Raw genomic sequence first — 22,304 nt, 5'->3', positions numbered from 1 at the left:
AGTTCTGCATTTTCTCTCTTCCTCCCTTCCCACCCATCCTCATTGAGAAGGCAAGCAATTAAATATAGGTTTGTATTTTATTCTTGAGGCAAGAGTGAGCCATTGAGACTTCTCGAGAAGGAGAGTGACATGGTTAGACCTATTCTTGTGTCAACAAGGATGCAATCTTAGATAGATGTACAACATACAGAAGTGATCAATAATAGCCAACATAATGAAACAAGATACCATGAAATGGGAAGAAAGAAACTGAATGCCAGGTAGATGTATGATAACATGGAGGCTAGGCTAGCCAGAAGGAGTTCTCAAAGGCAAAATCAATTGCTTTTGCAGCGCCAAAAATAAAACCAACCTGATGTGACAAAGAGTTTCAAAGAAGGTTAATTCAATTTTTTAAACAACTATTCATTGTCATTCTCTTTCACTGCCTTACTTCAATTGAACACTTAAAAAAAAGAAAAAAGAAAACCCTCATAGAAATATTGACAATCCAGAAAAACAAATCCCCACATTGGCCCTGTCCAAACAGTCAAATGTCATTCTATATTTTAAATTCATTGCCTCTCTGGCAGGAGGTGACATTTCCATACCTCTGGAAACACTGTATTGATTAGAGTACTAGAATCTTTCTGATTTTTTTTAATATTGTTATCCTTGTATAAAGTATTCTCCTAGTTCTCCTTACTTCACTCTGCATCAGTTCATAAATCTCAGTTTCCTCAGAAACTATCTATCTTACAATTTCTCAGGGCACAATAATATTCTGTTCCATCCCTTTGCCAGAATTCATTTAGCCATTCTCCAATAGGAGGGTGCTCCCTAATTTCCAGTTTGGGGTTGCTACAAAAACAGTTGCTATGAATATTTTTGTACATCAATCAATAAACATTTATTAACCACATTAAGCACCTACTGTATGTCAGGTACTGTACTAAATGATGGAGATACAAAAAGAGACAAGACCCTGCCCTCAAGGAGCTTATAATCTAATAAAAATATAGGTCTTTTTCCTCTTGCCTTAATCTCTTTGTATAGACCTAGTAGTGGTATTAACTGTTATGCATACTTGAGTAACTTTTTGGTGCATAATTCCAAATCAATAGAAGTCATCCTTGTGGTAAGAAATACCTCCTCCCTTCAGTCCCCACCCCACCCCAGTCAGAACAAAGCACTACTAATCATAGCATAAACGGTACAAATAAGATTGTATGTTCTCAGTGATCTGAGTCAAACCAAGTCAACTAGTATTGATTAAATGCCTACTATGTGCCTGGCTCCATATGAAATACTAAAGATACAAAGATAGTATATTCTTAAGTATACAGTTTGTGACCAACCACTTTGTAATGTCTTTTGGACCCAAATGTGTTATATTAATACATTCTGAAAGTCTCCTTTCTTCTGCAATCTAAAAGTACACCTTCTCATTTTCCAAGTGCATTGAAGTACATTATGGTATGCAGTGCTAGGTTCATTAAAGACTGTCATGTGTAACATTCATTTCAGAGTAGACTATAAGAACTCTATGGCCCAGTTGGTGCCAGGGACTAATCTCCGTTATGTGACCACTAATGGTGGGAGAAAGAAAATTTGTTTTTTTACAGCATCTGAACAACTATATAGTGAATAGACAATTCTACATTCACTCTTTAGTTTGAACTAAATTGGCCAAGACACTAGGCCGAAAACTTCCTTGAGTTCAATTACTTGTGACATGAAAACCTTATATAGAACCTTGTCTGAGAAAGAACAAAAAACTATTCCTTGAGCCTGCTCCCATGTTAATACTTGAGTTTGGGGGATTTCAAGGAAAAAAACAGTCATCTACATTCTATACTAAAGTACAGTTGATACAAAACTTCCAAAAATTGTTTTTCTTCCAAAAACCCTGGAAAGAAAAAAAAAATAAATCCAAGTTGGTCTCAGCTGTGTGTCAGAATGTCATGCTAATTATTCTTCGAAGCTACCTAAGGCACAGCTGGGCACCACTAGCGGGATCACAGTCACCTTCCATGGCAGTACATATGTTAGCATGAATGAGCCAATACTGAGTGTGGAATTTTTCATGGCCATTGCTTTGGTAGAAAAGAAAAGAAAAAGAAAAAGCTAGCTTTGCTGTTGGTCTCAAACTACATCCATGCATTGTCTTGCAAGTTAAGTTGCAGCAGGTGTCTGTGGGTGGGCTCTTGACTTCCTGCAACCGGAATTGTTTCTATTGCCCTTTGGTTAATGTTTGTGGACACAGAGCCTGGAAATATGAAAAATAAAGATTAGGGTATGATTAAAATATCACTAGACTTAAAAATAGCATTTGTATGGACTAACAACTTCCTGTAAATTAAGGGACAGATCATGACAGCCTTATATAGGCAAAACTCCCTGTCTAATTGGAGGCCTTTCCGTGCCAGGCCTGGAATTGGGTATGATGCTTTTGAGGCAGTTCAAGAGTGGTTGTATTATGTCTACATAACACTTATCGGTTGTTAAAATGATTGTTGCTTCCCAACCAGGTTTCATTTACTTTTGGAGAAATTAACACAAAGGATACATTTGTAGAACACCATATGACTTCTGCATATAGAAGGGGCCTATTGCGCAGGCACTAGCATTGAATACAACACCCTGTTCCAATCCATAGTATATCTAAGGCTGATTCTTTGCTGGTACTATTTAAAGGAAAAATGTAGATAAATTTCCCTACCAAAAAACCCAAAGGGTAAAACTAGGAAATTTTATAACAATCAAGTATTTCTATCTACCAGAGTGTGGTCATAACAGCCCCCCAGATTCTTTGGTTAGTGCTCATGGGGGTCACATAACTCTTGCTGAATGAAATAGGTTTGGGTATGACATACAAAGAGTTCTTAAGTTTGCAAGACCTTGTTCATCTGGAAGAAATCTTAGTCCTTGTTAGAGATGGTGATATCCTCAAGCACAGTAACAAGAAAAGATTTTTTTTATCCTAGAGAGAGGCGTCCTTGTTCCAAATAGCTTAGTAGGACCTTGCTCCTGATAACAGCTAATGTATAAAAATAGGAAGACTTTGTATGCTGACAACATGGACATATGCTTATAAAATATTGCTATGAAGGTTTATAGACCATACCTCTAACACATGGTCACATTGTAAAATGAACATATGCTCAAAGGTTTTGAGATTCTTGGGGACCAAGAATAACACATTCTGGTGAAAATGCAGTCTATTCTGAGCAGTCCCTGTAATTGCTTTCACTAGGCACCCTTGATAGCAATGAGAAGGAGGTGCTAGCATTTGTTGCAGCGGCAAATACAGTAAGCTTCTCAATCCAGGTTAAGACTAACAGTAAGACTAGCCCCTTGAATTAGGGAGTAAGGGGCAGAGGTGCCTCAGTTGCATTTTTAAAGCACAGTCAGAAGCAATGTTCAACATTGGCCATTTCTCCCTCTCTCAAGAAGATTCCTCAGCTAGGTTACATTAAATAAAATTTCAAGGACCATGTGCCTAGGACTGTGTCACACCAATTGAAAATTAATTTCTCTCCAGTGAGTTATAGTATCCTGGTTTTTATTACCTGACAGTCCTTGAAATGAGAGAGAAAAGAGTGCTGGAGTCAGACTGAAGGTCATGGCTGACATCTGATGTTTTATTTCCCTTTTCTTTGTCCAGTTTTCCACAACTTCTTTAGGAACTCCCTTGTCTCCAGTTGTAGCCCTACTATATTGTTCTCTGACTAAAAAGGGACGTGATCTTACTAAAATAAAGAATGAAATTTTGAATTTTGCTTAAAGGAAGCAGGATGTGGTCCATGTGTAGAAATGAGATACTTCCACCTAAATGCAAAGATCAGATGTTGCATGGTAGCAGTGGACACAATGGAAAAAGCTCCTGAATTGGAGTTGGAAAGCCTGGGTTCAAATTCAAGCTTTAGCACTTACTACTTATAATGTTTGGCAGTCACCTGACCCCTCGGAACCTCATTTACCTCATCTGTAAAAGAAAGAAGTTTGAAAGATAACTATGGTCCCTTCCCAAATCTGAATCTATAATCTTATGATTTTTCAATTCAATCCATGATAAAATGCCAAGGCAATTTTTGCTTTGGCATAGCATATTAAAGACTCTATTTGACATATGGCATGCGATGTATGGAGAAAGATTTTGTTCAGATCAGAGAATCTGATAATAGTTATACAAGAGATTTATTTCATAAAAATAGAGAAATTTGTAAGCTGCCACAATGGGTAAAAATGAAGTTTTAAAAAATATAATGATTAGATTGAATGTGGTGATCATGGAAAGGAAAATATGTATCCAAGGGCTATAATCTGTTCAGATTCAGGGTGGAATCTGAAACTTGTGATTTCAATGGTTTGGAGTGCACTGCTTAAAACTTCAAAGCCATGGGGTTCTCTCTCTCTCTCTCTCTCTCTCTCTCTCTCTCTCTCTCTCTCTCTCTCTCTCTGTCTTTCTCCATCTCTCTGTCTCTGTCTCTTTGTCTCTGCTTCTCTCTGTCTCTCTCCCTGCCTCCCTTCCTCCTTCCTTACCTCCCGCTTTGCTCCCTCCCTCTGTGGTGTGTGTGTGTGTGTGTGTGTGTGGTGCTGTGTCATATATGTGGGCTAACACTGCAGGGTTAGATATTCTTGCTTGTAAGCTACCTTTTCTCCATCTCACAGTCACGGGCTGCCATCAGGTATCTTGCAAATTCAAATCCTTAGAGGCAGAGGGACTGACTACGTAAGGGAGAGTGGATGGTTCAATATAAATTCATTCCTTGTACAGGAAAAGCCTCTGATTACATCTGTGCACATGCAGTGACTGAGTTTTATCTTTGAACACCCCAATATCTAGTATATAATAGGAATCTAATAAACATTTGATTGAAGAAAATGAATGGCTCCTTATTGAAGTGAAATAATTACACAGAGGCATATTTGAAGCAAGTACTTCTAGGTTTGGGGCAGCTAGGTGGCACAGTGGACAAAGTGCTGGTCTTGGAATCAGGAAGACTCATCTTCCTGAGTGCAAACCCAGCCTCAGATACTTACTAGCTCTGTGATCCTGGGCAAGTCACTTAACCCTGGTTGCCTCAGTTCCCTCATCTGTCAAGTGAGCTGGAGAAGAAAAAAAGTAAACCACTCTAGTATCTCTGCCAAGAAAACCCCAAATGGAGTCATGAAGAGTTGGACATGACTGAAAAATGACTGAACAGCACTTCTAGGTTTAAGCCTTGGCTTCCAAAGTCATTGTTTGTGTAACTCCAGGGAAGTCTCTCAACCTCTCAGCCTCAGCTCCTTCCTCTATAAAGTGGGTATAGTAATACATACGTTATTTACTTCATGGGACTATTGTAGGGTTTGCCACATTGTTGCCAACATGGTATATAAAGCCCTTATGCCTGTCTTCATCAGCTGCCTGGTCATCAGTAACTTCCAGATCCATTCTTAGAGATAAGGAGTATAAAGTTAGTACAGACTTGAATATGGAGATTGGGAAGAATCATCTTGTGTTCCCCTTCCTTTCACTTTTCCTCCCCCCAAAGCTTTACGTAAGTGATACTAGATAAAAAGAAAAAGTCAAAACAGACTTGAAAAGGAAAAGAAGTCACAGAACAGATAAATGAGGGGTTTGAGGTTTTTTTGGGGGGGGACAGCAGAAAGTAAGGGTGTGAAATGGAAAGAACACCAGATTTGGAGCCAAACAATCTGGATTCAAATTCTAGTTCTATTACTTATTACCTTTGTGTCCTTGGTCAATCACTCAACTTTTGGGGCTTTGTGGGATGCTAGCTTCAAAATTTTCTGTTTGATTCTGACCAGGTCACTCAATTTCTCTCTGTCCTAGCTTTGTCATCTATAAAATGGGAATAATAATATTTCCTTATTTGAAAAAATAAAAGGACAGGACTAGGTGATCTCTAAGGCATCTTCTAGTTTTAAATCTATGATCCTCTGATCATGTCTGTGACTCTAGTACTCCATCCTGCTACCAACACAACACCTAAAGTGTTTGAAGTTCTAGTCTGGGGTAGCAGTTGGTAAAGCTACTTTCTTCTCAATCAGCTCCTCCCTTGAGTGACCTCAAAGGTGGTGGGGCTAACCTCTCTTCCAATTTGCATAAGACTGACCACATCTTCAATGAAGTGTTTATATCTCTGGCTTTGGGCCAAAGCATGATGAAAGGAGAATGATAAAACAGGATTGAGATGGAAAACTGCCAGGCCTAGAGGCCTGAGGGCTACCCGAGTCTTCTTACCTCACCTCCCGAGGTCTTCGGTTGGCCAAACCGGATGCTCGTATGAGAGAAAGGACGTTCCAGAGTCAAACAAGGGTTGAGCTTTATTTCAGGGTCTAGTTACAAGTGCAGGGGAATTCTTCCTTAGGAGGGAGCGAAGAATCTCCCAAGGAGGCAAAGATAAGAGATAAGAGATTGGAAGTAGAAGTGTAAGTGGGGAGAGAGGGGGAGGGGAGAGAAGAGAGAGGAAAAGCGGAGCCTTGTTGTCCTGTCCGCCCCTCCGCCCAAGAGAACTTTCAGGCTTTTCTGATCCTACTTAAACTCTCCAGCAGCATAGTTTGCATCTGAATACCGTGCTGTTAGATAACAATAGTGTGCCCAGATCCGGGACAATCTCGAGGGCGGGGAGAGCTCTCTCCCATCACGTTTCTCACGGGAAGAGGCGGAAATACACGAGATAGCTCGGTTCACCTCGATTCCCAGTCGTTTCCTGGGGGGGCCTCGTGAGAACTCTAAGATTTAGAAGTTCCCACCTTTACCCACCCGAGACTGTCCACCTGGAATTGAGTTTCCATCCCCAGCAGAAAACGTAGGGTCAGCAGGACTGACCACATCAGGAGAGCAGTGCTGAAGTCCATCACAATTCTGTAGTCTTTAGCCATCTACAGTTAAAATAAGGACAGGCTACTCAGCAGAGCATGGACAGTAGTGGGGGTTTTCAAGTGCAACATTCTTCTCTGAGATGGTTAAGATTTCTTGCATAAGCAATGTTCTCTGTCTGTCTGTGCCAAGAACAGAGCACTGCTTTGTAAGTGAAGCAAATTATCTACTGTCTTGGCCTTCAGAGAGCATATTGTTAAGTAATATGAATCTTGAACCTTTATCCCTTACTCTGACTAAGCAGATCTGTTGTAATAGAAGTCTACCCTTTGACCCAAAGATCCATTAAACTCTCTCTCTCTCTCTTTCTCTCTCTCTTCCTCTCCCTATTTGTCTCCCTCTTTCCTCCCCCCTCTTATTCTCTCCCTCCATCTCCCCTCCTCCTCTCTTTCTCTGCCTCTGTCCCTCAATCTGTCTGTTTAATCTGTCTCTCTGTCTCTGTCTTTCTCCTCTGAGCCCCTTTGCATGTAGTTCCAGCAACTGAGTACTCAAATAAGCTTTTTGTTTTTAGAGCCAAATCAGGTCACAGTAGCTAGCTCCCAGATTTATACACTTAACTAAGCAGAGTAGGTGGCAGAATGAAGCTTTAAATACTTGATGTAAAAGTATTATTACCGTTCTGTGCAGTCTTCTCAGCAGCAGGGACTTAACTGGTGTCTGTGGAGCTCATCTTTGGGGATGAACTGCATCTGGCCCTGGCTTCAAACTTTGCTGTCTGTGCAAGCACTACAAAGTCACTCAATGTGTCTGACCCTCAGCTTCCCCATGTATAAAATGGGGAATTAATATTTGCATTGCCTCGCTCACAAGACTGAAGCAAGGATGGCCACATTACCTCCAGCATAGTGCCTGACACTTCTCTACCGGTTTTTATCAGGTGCCTGATCCTTAGTCCTATCTGGAAGTATTCTTAAGGGAGCTGGGCCTGGGGAATTGTAGAGGGAATGTGAGAGAAGGAACCATAAAGAGAAAAAAAAGAGAAAAAACAAAGGACAAAAGAGATTAAGATAAGTAAGAAAAAGGTATAGTTTAGGGAGCAGAAAATTTTCCAGGTGTAACCTTGTGGATGGACCTGACTCGTAGACATTTGGGGAGTTAAGAGATTATGTATCTTAAATCCACATAGCTTTTTCTAGCAGTTGTTCCGTCCTTACATTGTGAGCTCCTTTAGAGAAGGAAAGTTGTTTTGCCTTTCTTTGTATGACCAACATGGGGGAAGTACTTAATCAATCCTTGTTGACTGACGGACTGACTGACTGGGACTGGTGATTTTTATGGTCCTTTTCAGCACCAATGTTCTGAAAAACTATCAGTATGAACTGGAAAATTGTCTGTGTCTTAAAAGTTCTAGGAGGGGTTTTTCAGAGTTTCTTAACTAGACAGAAGGCACAGCTCCTCTTCAACTCAGGAAGATGCTGTAAATACTCATAAGTTAGAAATAGGGTTGTTTTCTTGTCCGAGTTACCTTTGGCCTTACAGCCTGGTATGGTGAAAAGAATGCTGTGTGAAAGGTCAGCAGAGACTTGATTCTGAAGTCAGACTTTGTACCATGCTAGTGTGTGAACATAAGTGAGTCATGTCAATTCTCTGAGCCTCAAATTGCCCATCTGTAAAACAGGGATGATAATATCTGAAGTACATAGGCCAATCAAAGCTCAAAGGAGGACCATGTTCACAAACCTCTAAGGTACTATAATGCCAGTTATAATTATTGTTATGGAGACTGACCCTAAAGGACAGAACTAGAAGAAATGGGTGGAAGTTGGAGGCAAACATAATTGTTATAGGAAAAAAAGTCTGATAGTTGAAGCAATACAAAAGTGAAATGTGTTACCTTAAGAGGTAGTCATCATCATTTTATATAATAATAATTATTTATAATAAAATTTTATATGCTCTTTTAAGTTGGAAAAATGCTTTACAAGGGTTATCTCACTTTAAACAAGAACCCTGAGAGGTAGCCACTGTTATTATCCCTATTTTACAGATGAAGAAACTGAGGCAGATAGCAGTTAAATGACTTACCCAGGGCCACACAAAAATAAGTATCTGAGGCTGGATTTGAACTTAGGTATTCCTGACTTCAGTTCCAAAACTATTTTCACTATATCAACTAGCTTTCTACAAATAACAATATAATATAATAAGATATTAATAAGTATGGTATAATAGAGATGGCCTCAAAGTCAGGAGCATCTAAGTATAAGACCCAGTTCTGACATATACTGGTTGTGTGTCCCTGGACAAGTCACTTAACCTCTTACTACTTTAAGCAGCTAACGTAAATTGAAGAGAAAGTAATAGAATTCACCACGCTAATGAAATCACAAATCCAATCTGTAACCCTGCACCAAAATAATTCATCATAGCTCATAAAGCTATCTTCCATAATTATACAAACACAACATTTGACCCATAAAAATTTTAAGAAAAACATTTTAATAGATGTCACCATATTGGACACTAACAATCTCCAAGTAATATGGAATGAAGAGCTTTCAAAATATAAAGACCCAGAAAGAGAAATCAACATTATGTGGTTATAGGAAGAGGTACCTGTTATATCTGTTATATCCTGTCTACCTTATCAGCCTTATCCTTATCAGTGGCCTGTTCCAAGGAACCTAAGAAGATGAGCCATTCAATGAATCGAAAGATGAGCTTATACTTCCAAATTGTACTCAATTACAAAATCATTAATTTTATCCACTTGTACAATAGTCCATAGAATATTAAAAATAAATGAATAATTGTAGGACAAGAACTGTCTAAATTCCATAGAAAATTATTAGAATGAAATAACTGTGGCAACAATAATGACAGCTGGCATTTATTTAGCCATTTAAAGTTCATAAAGTATTTCTCCTATGTCATTTACTGCCTATATCAATCTAAGTTCCAGCTTACATTTTCACCACAGTGGTTTAAGGAGTGCTACCTATGATAAACTCTGTTTCCTACTTTTGAATAATTTATGTTTTCCCCAGAAATTGACAAGGGAATAAAATATGCCCAGTAGCTAGAGAAAGTTGTGCTCAATGAGGAGGTCTCCAAGGTGGCCTGTGCTACCTGGGCTTAGCAGCTTGAGGACCTTTTCCCAGGGATTCTCTCACTTTTCAGAATTCACCCTCCAGTTTACCCTGACCTAACAGAATGGAAGAATGTTAGGGCTGGAGGGAAACTGACATATCATATATATGTGTGTGTGTGTGTGTGTGTGTGTGTGTGTGTGTGTGTGTGTGTGTGTGTGTGTATCTATACACTTAAAATGGATGTTGATAAAGATGGCTAGTTCATTACCTCCCTCAGGAGCTCATTTGTTCTCTTTGAGTACAGATTTAATCACCAGGATATTTTTTCCTAATATCAAGCTAAAATCTCTCTCTAACATCCATCTTTTCCTTGGTTGTCTTAGTCCTTTCCTCCGATGCCTTGTAAAAAACAAGTGTAATCGCTCTTCTAAAGATGGTTATTATTAAAAAAAATGGTTGTTGAATTGGATTCAGCTGAATTTGAAGACAGGACTCAAATTCCTTTTAACTCTTATTCTCCAGTCTAGATATTCTCAGGTTTTCTAATCAATTGTCCTTTGGCAGAGGTATCAAAGATCCTTTATATTCTGGTCACTTTTCTCAGGATATACTCTAGTTTGTCAATGTTCTTAATAAAATATGGTGTCCAGAACAAAACACATTACTTTAGATCTCTGGATACTATACTTTTAATAATGCAAACTAAGATTTCGTTAACTTTTTTGATCTCCACATCAAAAAGATGATTCATATGAATTGCAGCCACTAAAATTCAAATGCCTTTTTCATCTATTCTTTTGTCTATCCAATTTTCTCCTATACTCTTATACATTTGATTTACTGAATCCCAATACAGGATTTCCATTTATTCTTATTCAATTTCATATTATTAGATTCTTCTCACTGTTTCAGCTATTGAGACAGTTGGAGATTCCAATTTAATTTTGTTTTTCATTTTAAATTTTAGAAAGGCTAAAATCTGGATAGCCCAAGTTTCTATTAAAAGTTTTAAAGGCAGTCTAAAATAGTGTCTTCTTTTTGTTTCAAGAAGTTAAATTGTAAGAAGCACAGGCATTCCACTGACCTGGGCTTGATTCTTCATTCTCACTCTTATTATCTGTGTGGTTTGATTTTCTAGTCCATTGGTTTCACCTGAAGACTTTTCACTAGAGAGCCTTATGAGCTGGGAGGTTCCAAAGGTGGGTGTAGGATGGAGAAGCCAGAGTACAAACTACTTTCCTAGCTAATCCACACATGAAGTGATCAGCTCAGGTAAAATGAACAATTCATTATATAATTGGGCACCATTAAATAGAGGACTGACTTCTAGTTCTTCTTCACTGGCATACAGATAAAAAATATGTATGCAAGATTCTTGGCTCATGAAGGAATTGAGGTGTCTTTGCTTTCAAGTCATGAGACAACAATGATAAAAAACTCAGAAGATTTGGGTTCCAGTAAATGTCTAACACTTAGTACTCAGTTGACTATACACATTTTTTTTTTAGCTTTTTAAGTCAATTTACTAATCTGTAAAATGGAAGTGATGGTATACTATCAGTCTCATGGAAACTGTTGCGAGAAAAGTCCTTTCCAAACCTATATGTGTGTACATGCATACATAAATCCATGTACATATATATATATGTGAAAAAAAAGTATTCATCTAAGAAGTTTGCTGTTATCATTAAGATATCCCATACAGTTCCAAAGAGATCAATTTCTTGATGTTAGTAAAGTTTTTGAAATGCTATCAGTCATAGAGTACATTGTATCAAGTGCTTCAAATGTCAGGGCTCTACAAAAACTTTTCCCAGTGAATGGAAAAGTGGATAAAAATGCATATTACTTAAGGTATCAAATATAGCTGGAATTAAAAGAGATGGATCTCAAGGGCCATGGAAAATAACTCTTTATTCACTTAGACTTTTGAGTTTGGGATGAGACATGATCCATTCTTTATTGCTGAATATCTAAAGAATTAAATCATACTGAAGAACTTGGGTGAAATTATCATTTTCATCTTCATCATCTTCATTTCCTCCTCCTCCTCCTCCTCCTCCTCCTTTTCTTCTTCTTCTTCTTCTTCTTCTTCTTCTTCTTCTTCTTCTTCTTCTTCTTCTTCTTCTTCTTCTTCCCAACACCATCCTCCCAGTGATTCAAATGCATTATTTTGAAATCTTTGATTTTTTCCTCTACCCTACCTTACACATCCAGATCTTCATTTTGGCAAATCTACCCCTAGCAATATCTCTTGAATCTAATCCTGTTCTGCTCCTACAACCATCACATAGTTTAGATATACATCTCTTCACATCTAAATTATTATAACAGCCACATAAATGATCTTTCTGCCTCAAAATCATTATCTCTCCAATTTCTTTTTCACTCAGTAGCTGCCCAAGTAATAATGCAACTCTGACCATGCGATTCCCATAAACAAAAACCTTAAGTGCCTATTGAAGTATAAAATCCTTGATACTAGTCTCTGATCTGACACCAACCTGCTTTTCCAGACTTTTTCTTACGATTTTCTTTTACATATGCATTCTAGTGAACTAGATGACTTGTCTCTTGAAATGAACCCTCACTTTCAACTCAGTTTGCTTAAGTAACTTCTTTTCTTGAAGGTCCCCTTCAGGTGTCATGAATCTTCCCTGAATGCCTCCCACTACTAGGTGCCAAGGATATCTCCCTTTTCAATTTTCTCATGGCAGTTTCCTTGGACATTTATCTCATTTTCACTTGTATCATGATTAGCTTAGTAACAGTAGTTGTAGTAGTAGTAGTAGTAGTAGTAGTAGTAGTAGTAGTAGTAGTAGTAGTAGTAGTAGTAGTAGTAGAAGAAGAAGAAGAAGAAGAAGAAGAAGAAGAAGAAGAAAGGGATATATTTGTGAAAAAAATGTCGATGTCCTTACAATGTTTGGGGCCAAAGCCATCACTTTGCTTTGCTAGGGTTAATTCTCTGATGTACTTCTCAAAAAACTATGTGTTAGCCTATAACTGGTGACATTGCCTGGTATGCACTCTGATTATATAGGCATATTACCAGAATGGACAATTCCAAGGAAGCTAAGAGAGTTTGCAGAAACATGGTTTCAGTGATAATAGTCAAGAAGCACAGTTGAAGGGAAGGGGACAAAAGAGATGGAAATAAATGGCATCCCTGTCTATATCAAGCTGACTAGGCTTAGCTGGGATAGGCTGTAATGGCAGAAGTGTGAAGAGATGCAGGTAGAGGATATAGTACCAAACTCTTTCAGACTTGGGAGAGCTAATTATTAAATTTTCAGTATCAGTGGTATAAATGCCTCCCTATTTGACAAATGTTACAAATTTTACAACTTGATTTGTTGTTTTGTTGATTATTTAGGCTTAAGAAAGTGATGGAAAAATGTTAATAATGCAGATTAAACCTAAAAGTATTCTGAGCACACATTTTTTTTCTTGAAGAGCTGCTTGTTAAACATTTATCAGCATGCCACTGTTAGATTGCATAAATCTACCTCAGACATTTTAAAACTCCAATTTCTAATAGATTAATTCTAGGTGTTATGCTGACACTAAAAGAGAAGGATTCAACTGAGACACCTTGAGATGCCAGTCTCTAACTCCCTACTAAGAATGTCCTGATTGTCCTTCTCTAGCTGTGCTGAGGACATAGAGAAATTAAATGGGGATTGTTTATTGCCCAGTTCAGTTTCTTGTTATTTATCTTGCATTTTGTTTTAATTAAATGTCTTTTGATTCCATGAATCATCTGCCATGGGCTGACACAGTCATTGATGGGGGCTTTAATTTGTATGGATATGGATGCCAGCCATAGCAAACATATTGAACCTAGGAAAGTAATGGTAGGATTCCATAGCTATGTGGTCACCTAAGATGAAGTATTTCTACAACAATAATAACTTATACAGAAATGCTCACATACATCACTTTAAAGTTTACAGAGTATTTGTATTTTCCAATTTTAAAGTCATGTACATGTGTTTCTGTGTAAGTTATTGTTGTTGTAGCCTGAACACTGCAATGGTATCCTTAAAATATTAGATGAACCAGAGGAAGATTTCTAGATTGTTGGTTGGGTGAATCTTCTGGGAATGATTTGTGGAAGAATAAGGGTGTGAAGATGCCCCAAAGTTGTGGCTCATACTAATGGAAGATATATCCCCATGGATGAACTCACAAATCCACATGTAAGATGCTGTGGCATGATACACATGTAAGGATTACTCTACTTTTCTGAGAGTTAAGAGTATTAAAATATAAAATAGAGAAAATATTCTGTAAAAAGAAAGAGACTATTAAGGCTCTGATTTTTTGCCTTTCTACTTGCAATATTATGATGAGCAGCACTCTGTGTTTTAGTAACCAACACAAACCACATTGGTGGCACAGTGAATAAAGTGCCAGAGCCTGGAGTCCGGAAGATCTGAGTTCAAATCTGGCCTCAGACACTTACTACCTGTGTGACTTCGGGCAAGTCACTTAACCCTGTTTGCCTCAGTTTCCTCATTTGTAAAATGAACTGGAGAAGGAAAGGATAAACCTCTCCGGTAGCTTTGCCAAGAAAACCTCAAATGGGATCACAGAGGTGCTAAAGGACTGAGCAATCAATCCACATCCTAGGCAGGATATCTTATCTGTTCCTTGCCAATTGTTTGAGTCTCTTCAGGTCCATTTCATAGTAATGTTGATCTTTAAATTTCCTTGGTTATTGAGTAACTTATTTTACATCATAGGAGTCAGTATCTTTTAAGGCTTTCTACAAAACAAGAAAACTTTTCTGGTGAACCCTGTGTACCTTGTACTCTGTTTCTGGGTCATTATATACTTGACTATGCAAGATGGCCTTCTTATCTTTGTACTGTGATGAGGAAAAGCTATAGGGACATGGGTGTTGCCACACTCATAGGCCAAGGCATTGTTTTTGGTACAATAATGACTGTTGTTTGGACTAGACAGGAGAAGGTTAGATGAAAGAATGGGTTCTAAAGGTGATCTGGAGGATTATGAAATTGTGAAGATTGACATTTGGAAAGGAAAATTTAGGATCATAAAGGAATAGAATGACTTGGTGTGGAGATGGAGAATGATTCAGGGTAAAGGACTCTGTCATGATTCACCCTAATTTCCTATATTTTTGTTGTTTTCAGTTGTGTCCAACTCTTCATGACCTCATTTTGGGTTTTCTTGGCAAAAATATTTGGATGATTTGCCATTTCTTTCTCCAGTCCATTTTACAGGTGAGGAAACTGAGGCAAAGAGAGTTAAGTGACTTACCCAGAGTCCCACAGCTAATCAGATTCTGAAGCCAGACTTGAAGTCAGGAAGATAAGTCTTTCCAACTTCAGACCCAGAGCTCTAGCCATTGCAACACCTACCTGCCCTATCCCTGATCCCATTGCTAAGGATTTACCCCCTGTCTCTTTAACCAAAACTCAAGCTTTTATGTGTAGACAGATAAATGGAAAGGATAGATAAATGGCATAAGCTTATTCAGAATACCTACCAAGTTATGTCTGATTAGACAGTTCTAATGCTTCTGTAAGTACTACTGGGTTTTACTGTCTTTCCTGCCTATGAATTCTCCTATGTTGCTTCCCCTGGTTTAAACATGAGCTCTTTGAGATTAATGATTGTTTCACTTTTCTAATTATATACTCAGTGTTTAACATAGTATGTTCCCCAAATTAAGCCCTTAATAAATGCCTTGTCATTTATTCATCTACTCATCATTCCTCATGTCTGCCATTTAACCTGATTCTATGACCCATGACCACAGGCCCTATGCTAACCAAGATCCTAGAGTCAACTCTGTAGGCTCCTGATCACAGTAGCTACATTGGCATCTTTACCCTCACCTGTGGGACTAAAGAAAGCTTGTGCATACTTCTGGGTACCACTGGTGCTCCTAAGGCCATGACAATTTCACTCATCCAGTCTCTGACTTGATAGAGATGGGGCTCACCTCAGTGGTGCTTAAGTACAATCAGTAGAACCTAAGGGTAGAATCTTTGCGGGGGAAAGTGGGAGCAAGGTTAAAGACCCAATCAAGGAAATCAGAAGTATATCAAAGTATATACCAAGTATATCAAAGTTCCTTGTAAATTCAAAAAGTACCTAGGAAAATGGGAAGAGAATCTGAAGCAGAGGCTTAAAGGCGGGCAAGTTACCTTAGAATCCAAGATAACATATCATGGAATGGAGCAGTGAGTGTCAGGGAAATGAAAGTTTGTTGTAAGCCATTTTCTGGCTCAAAATTATGCTCTTGTATTGTGACAGGGTGCTAGCCATCCCGAGTGTTTGCTCTGTCATCTCAGCATTGCCGTGGATCGATCCAGGACCTCGACAAGGCCTACATAGAACTCAAGGCACTGGCCTGGAGGGACAAATACTTTACAGAATTTTATTATTGGATTGGGCATTAGAAATTAGCTAGTTCTAACTTGGATCAGAGTTTTTTCTGCTAGGTTAGGACATAGTAGAAGGCCTTGACCTACTTCAAGTTACAGATATTTGACATTGGCTTTTAGGTTCAATAATGGTCAGTTTCCCACTTGTATATAATTATTATTTCTGTTAAAGTATGTTATAAATCTTCATAAATAGCTTCTAATTTTTCAGGTATTCTGTATATTCAGTGTATATGGGGTGAGAGCAGGAAAAACCGTAAAGAAGAAGCCAGAGTTTATGCAACAGGGCTCATTTCAAGTGTATCAATGGGTTGAATTATGACAGAACTGTACTCTAAGCAGTAAACTGACTTAGTCATTTTAATGGTAAGTGGTATATTTTTAGCAGTACTGTTCAAAGTTCTAGTTAATGCACTCTGAATGTCTAGAAGGACAGAAGGTGAGTCTTTCAACAAGGATGGTGGAATAGAAAATATAAGAGCCTTGAAGAAAATGGTTATTCTAGTTTAGAATTTAGACTCTGATGGCTTTAGAATTTTAGACTCACTGCAGGAGAAAAGGAAGAGCAGCCACAGATATGAAATCCATATTTGGGCAAGAACAAATTTCAAAGTATTCAGATAAAGGATTAGGAGGCCTAACATTCTGTGGAGGATTACTTCCCAAGAGGTATAGGAAGCTCTTAAGAAACGATACTCAGAAGACACAAAGAGAAAGCATTCCAATGAGAAGTTATCTAAAAGGCTGATGTGTATGTAGAGGTAACTCACTGGCAACTTAAGTTGAAATGAAGACATGTACAGAAGATACAAGCAAAGATAGGTAATGGAGAATGAATACAAAGTGTGGCATAATTCAATAAAAAAAAAATTAGGGAAGACAAGCTTAGAATGAGTAAAATCTGCCATATTCTGAGGACAAACAAAATGCATTTGTTTTGGCATATAGGGGAAGAGGTAGCTTGATCTAGTCAGTAGAGAACTGGGCTTTGTACTCAGGAAGATCAAATCCTACCTTTGACACTAACATTTTGACCCCTTTCACTGGGAAGACTTCTAGCTTTCAAGCAAAGGCTAGATGGTCCCTTATTGGACATACCGTAGAGGGAATTCTTGTTTAGGTATGTGTTAGATGAAGTGACAGGAGGTTTCCTCCAGTTCAATGATCTATATGGTCCTTGAAATGCTGTTGAGTTATAACTGGGTCACTGTGATTTCTAGCACAAAGCCAGGGGGTGCCTGTACCACATCCCTTTTGTAGTAACTTCTCAAGGCTGCAGTTGTTGCTCGTAAGCAGCCATAGACAATACATAAAAGAATGTTAGCAACAACATTCTGCAAAAATAGGCTGAATGCTAAATTTGACCAGGAGGGATCATTTGTGGCTCCCTGAACTAGGAGTAGGAAGGAAGAGAGACTTTTTACAGAAGGTAGGATTTGAGCTGGGGCTTGAAGGAAACCAGAGAAGATAGATTGTGGTGGTGAGGAAGGAGGATGTTGCAGAAATGGAGGATAGCCCATGAAAAAGGCACAGGGTCAGAAAAGGGTAGTGTAGGGTCTGTAGAAACAAAAGAAGGACAGTGTTATTGGGTCATACAGAACATGGAAAGCAGTAAGTGTAAAAGACTGGAAAGGAAGGAAGGGGAGAGTTTATGAAGAGCTTTAAAGTCAAACTGAGGCTTTTATATTTGATCCCAGATGTAATAGACTTCCATCTGTGCTGCATGTCTGAAAACATGTGGTAGAAACAGAAAACTCCAGAGGTATGAATTATTTATAGCACTTGTCCTAAGTACAGGTATCTGTATTCATTTGCTGTAGAAGTTTTTGCCTCTGGAGAGAAAGAGAAAGACAGAGCTAAAAAGAGAGAACAAGGTAGAGACAGAGGAGAGAAAAATGAAAGATTTTATTGGTTCCTGACATATAGCTAAAACCTCAAAAGATCTAGTTACTTAGATCTGCTATTACTATTTAAATATATGTCTTTAAATTTAAACAGTATCTTTTTATGTCTTTATTTAAATTTACGTCTAAATTTAAACAGTTATCTTGAGAAAATGCTAAATGCTAGTTGCTATTGTATGATATAGTGAGAAGAATTCTGGACTTGGAGTCGAGAGTCCTGGGTTGAAGTCACAGTTTGATTACTAATTAGTGCTGTGATGATCATCGGTAACTCAGTTTTTATCTGATCCTCAGTTTTCTTATCTGGAAAAAGTGTACAGGTAAGAGAAGGGGAGGGAACAAATATATCCACCACTGTCTGTTGCTAGAAAACACTTTGGAATCGTAATGTGCTTTAGAAATATGAGCTATTATTATGACCAGTATTGTAACGAAAACAAGCAGCCAGATGGGAAACTTTCATTGAGTTGTCCACTTTCAGCATGGTCAAGGGCTCTGCACCTATGCCAGGAAACTGATTAGATTCAGGTTCGTTCCCAAGAGTGGCAGACTTTTTTCTCTCCCTCATGAAGTATCTATGTCTAAACCACAATTTAAAAAAAAGAAAAGAAAAAAATGAGTCCTGAATTCACCCATTTCCCAAGAGAGGCAATTGAAGGACATGCCAGGGCACTATATGATTCTGATGTTAGCTCATGAGGAAGTTGTTCACTTTGCCAGAGACTCCGTGTGACACCCCCAGGTACTGGGCACAGACATGCTGGTTTCTGCCCCAACAGTTGGTATAAGGGCTAAAGGGGTTACTTGGAATAGTATAAGGTGATATCACTGCTGAAGCAACACCTTTACCCTGGGGACAACTATCCTATTTTCACCCACAACTACTGTTAATTATTTACATGAGTGTCAATCTTTCATTCATGGGTTAAGGTAAAACTATGTGTGCTGTCCCTGGGGCACTTAGTTAGGAAAATTCCTTATAAAATCTATGTAGGATTAAAAATAAAATGTCTGGAGACATTCACTAACCATTTTACAGATTGTGACTCATTGCCCTTTGTACTTTGGCCATGTTCCAGGTGTGGATGGTGTGAGTTGAGATTACATGAAACACGAAAGTGTTCAATGTTTGATTTTTGCCCTAATTACTTGGCCGGCATGTGCTCCCCTTTGGATGGGACTTACCTTGCCTCAAACTTTTCCTGAGAGTGTCGTAGACACAACATGGTAAAGGTTTGAGTGTTATGGGCACCATGTAATCTCCACTGAAGCTCACTGATTTCTCTAAAGTATAAGAGAGAGGAACACAACATCAGACTTTTATGGTTGGTGATGATGATGAGGAAAGGTGAAGACATATCTTACATGGCCTGGGCTAATCTGGACATTGACCCTAAACTTCCAGAGTTCAGCAAATGAGTCTAAAATGGTTGACAGTTCTGTTCAGTAGTTCCCTTGAGGGCATCTCCATGTCTTCACATAAGCTTTTCTGACTACAACAATAGCAAAGGTATCATAATGAAATTCACAAAATAGTCACAAAAGAAGAGAGGGGCTGTTTCATGTTTATTAATGTTAATAGTGACGATAATTACATATTGAGTATGGTGGATAGAGAGCTAGCTTTAGAGTCAGGAAGATATGGGTTTAGGTCCTATCCCTAATACCACTGGTGATGGGACCCTGTTAGAGTCCCTGTCAGTGCTCTAAGACTCTAAGTAGAAATGCAGGTGTGAATCTTTATTGTAGAGTCTCCTTGCTGAAAATACCTTATAACTATGAAATCACAGATTCAGTCTTAAAAAACGTGAATCAGTATGTACAACTGCACACAACACTAATCTCTAACCTAGTCTACGGCCCCATCATATCATGCCACAACATTTGCAGTTTCCTCCCAAATGGTTCCATTTCTTTCTCTCTCTGTCCTTTGTAAGCCATCTTCCACAGAATTGCCAAAGTGATATGCCCAAGACATACGTCTTCCCACATACAGTAGAACCTTGGTTTATGAATTTAATTTATTCCAAGATTCTGTTTGTCATGTGATTGTTCATATTACAAGGAGAATTTTCCTATAGGAAATAATGTAAAGTTGGATGATCAGTACCACATCCCCAGATATATTAGTATAAAACTGATTGTTTATAATTTTAAGTTTTTTTGTCCCAAATGTGCCTGAAATACAGTAGCAATGATTAGTACACAATATAAACAGAAAATAAAATAAATTAACCTGCACTTTACCTTTGAGAAGAGTTGGGGTTGGCATAAGGGAAATAAGAGGGAGGAGGAGAAGGAGGAAGAGTTATTGCCTGGAAGGAGAATCTCCTTCTATGAGAACAGGGATTTCAACATTGGGAGTGTACTCTCTTATGCTACTTTCTCTAAAAGCAAGATGAGCACTACTGCCTTCACTTATTTTTCATTTTTTAGAATCACTTTCATGTTTTGACTCACTGACTTTTTTTTCTTTATGTTCTCTTCTGACTAGGAATCTGTCCAATGACATTTGTTTTGATGTTTTTTCAGAATGTCACGGAAATGTGATATTGCATTATCGTTAGAAATATTCATGGCTCTCATTGCTACAGCCTTGTTTGGATGATGTTTTTTAACAAAATTTTGATGTTCATACTGCGAATTTTTGTTTGTCCTGCAAGACAAATTCTGAGAAAAACTTTTCCTCATCTAGTGAAACACATAGACCAAGCTACTTGTAAACTGAGGTTCTACTGTATATTTTTTAAAAACCATTAATGGCTCCTGCTCCCAGTACTCTTTAGGATAAAATATAAAATTTTCAGGCTGGTATTTAAACCCCTTCATAATGTGGACCCACTAGGCTTTCTAATTTTATTTCATATTACTAGCCTGGACATAACCTCTGTTATGATTGAATTGGCTTCCTAGTGTTTCACCACACATGACAATCCGTCTTTCCCCTCTGTCTCTTTGCATAAGTGGTCCCTCCTATCTGGAATGTACTCCTTTCAAAGTGCCTCTGCCTTGTAAGATCCCTAATTTCCTTCAAAATACTGCTTGCTTAGGCACAGCCTATTATATGTGCTTTGGCAACAAATATACTGAAATTGGAATGATACAGAGATTAGCATGTCTCCCACATAAGGATGATGTGCAAATTCATGAGACTTTCCATATTTTTTGGTGGTGCAATGGATAGAATGGCAGCCCTGAAATCAGGAAAATTCATCTTCCTGAGTTCAAATCTGGTCTCAGGCATTTACTAGCTGTGCGATGCTGGGCAAATCACTTAACCCTGGCTGCTTCAGTTTCCCCATCTGTAAAACAAGCTGTAGAAGGCCATGGCAAACCCACTCCACTATCTTTGCCAAGAAAACCCCAACGGAGTCACAAAGAGTCAGACACAACGGAAACAGCTGGACAATAACATGTAGAGGACTTTTCTGCTACTTCCTCTTGAAATAATTTTCTCTCTTGAAATTTCTCTTTTGAAATAATTTTGTAATATTTTGCATATATACCTTGTATTTACTTGGCCATGTACATATATCCTCTGTAGAAAGGAAGTTTCTTGAAGTTTTTGTCTTTGTATTCTCAGTTCCTTACCCATAGTAAGTGCTTAATAAGAGCTTGTTGAATTAAATTGAATTGTCTCTTCCTTCCAAAATCATGTATTCTGAAATGATACTGCATACCTCTTACTATCACAATAAAGAATCATAAGCCAAAGTTACCCAGAAGCAGCTATTGGCTAAAAGTGCCAGGAAAACTGATTTTTGAATCTTGCCACAGACACCTAGCAACTTTTTGACTCTAAGCAAGTTACTTTAACTTTCTCAACTTTAGTTTCCTCTTTTTTAAACTGGGCATAATATAGCCCCTCATTTACTAGGTTGTTGTGAGAATCAAATGAAGTAATGCAGGTAAAGAACTTTGCAAACCTTAAGGCTCTATGTGAATGCCGGTTGTTACTATTGATATCTTATGAATGTTTTTGTTCTATCAGAGCTGTATTGAGCAGAAACTTAGTGAGAAGAAGAGCCAAAGAACTGAGGAAGGAAGGCTTCCTTCTGGTAGGAAGTTCATCAAAGTT

At 38.3% G+C, this 22,304-nt stretch overlaps 1 long non-coding RNA gene and 1 other non-coding gene across 2 annotated transcripts; one reads left to right on the top strand and one right to left on the bottom strand.

The window, feature by feature from the left end:
• Positions 1-63: 63 nt before the first annotated feature.
• On the bottom strand, positions 64-6,941 carry LOC140523829 (uncharacterized). Its single transcript, XR_011973481.1, has 3 exons — positions 6,233-6,941; positions 5,026-5,091; positions 64-2,248 (listed from the first exon to the last, which is right to left on the bottom strand). It is a non-coding gene; the product is annotated as an uncharacterized lncRNA (long non-coding RNA).
• A 14,349-nt stretch (positions 6,942-21,290) lies between these two features.
• Positions 21,291-21,392, top strand: LOC140530542 (U6 spliceosomal RNA). The gene has a single exon (XR_011975979.1). It is a non-coding gene; the product is annotated as a U6 spliceosomal RNA (small nuclear RNA).
• Positions 21,393-22,304: the final 912 nt, after the last annotated feature.

Source organism: Notamacropus eugenii, chromosome 2, assembly GCF_028372415.1.
Source record: "Notamacropus eugenii isolate mMacEug1 chromosome 2, mMacEug1.pri_v2, whole genome shotgun sequence".
NCBI lineage: Eukaryota > Metazoa > Chordata > Mammalia > Diprotodontia > Macropodidae > Notamacropus > Notamacropus eugenii.
This window is presented reverse-complemented; position numbering and strand designations above follow the sequence as displayed.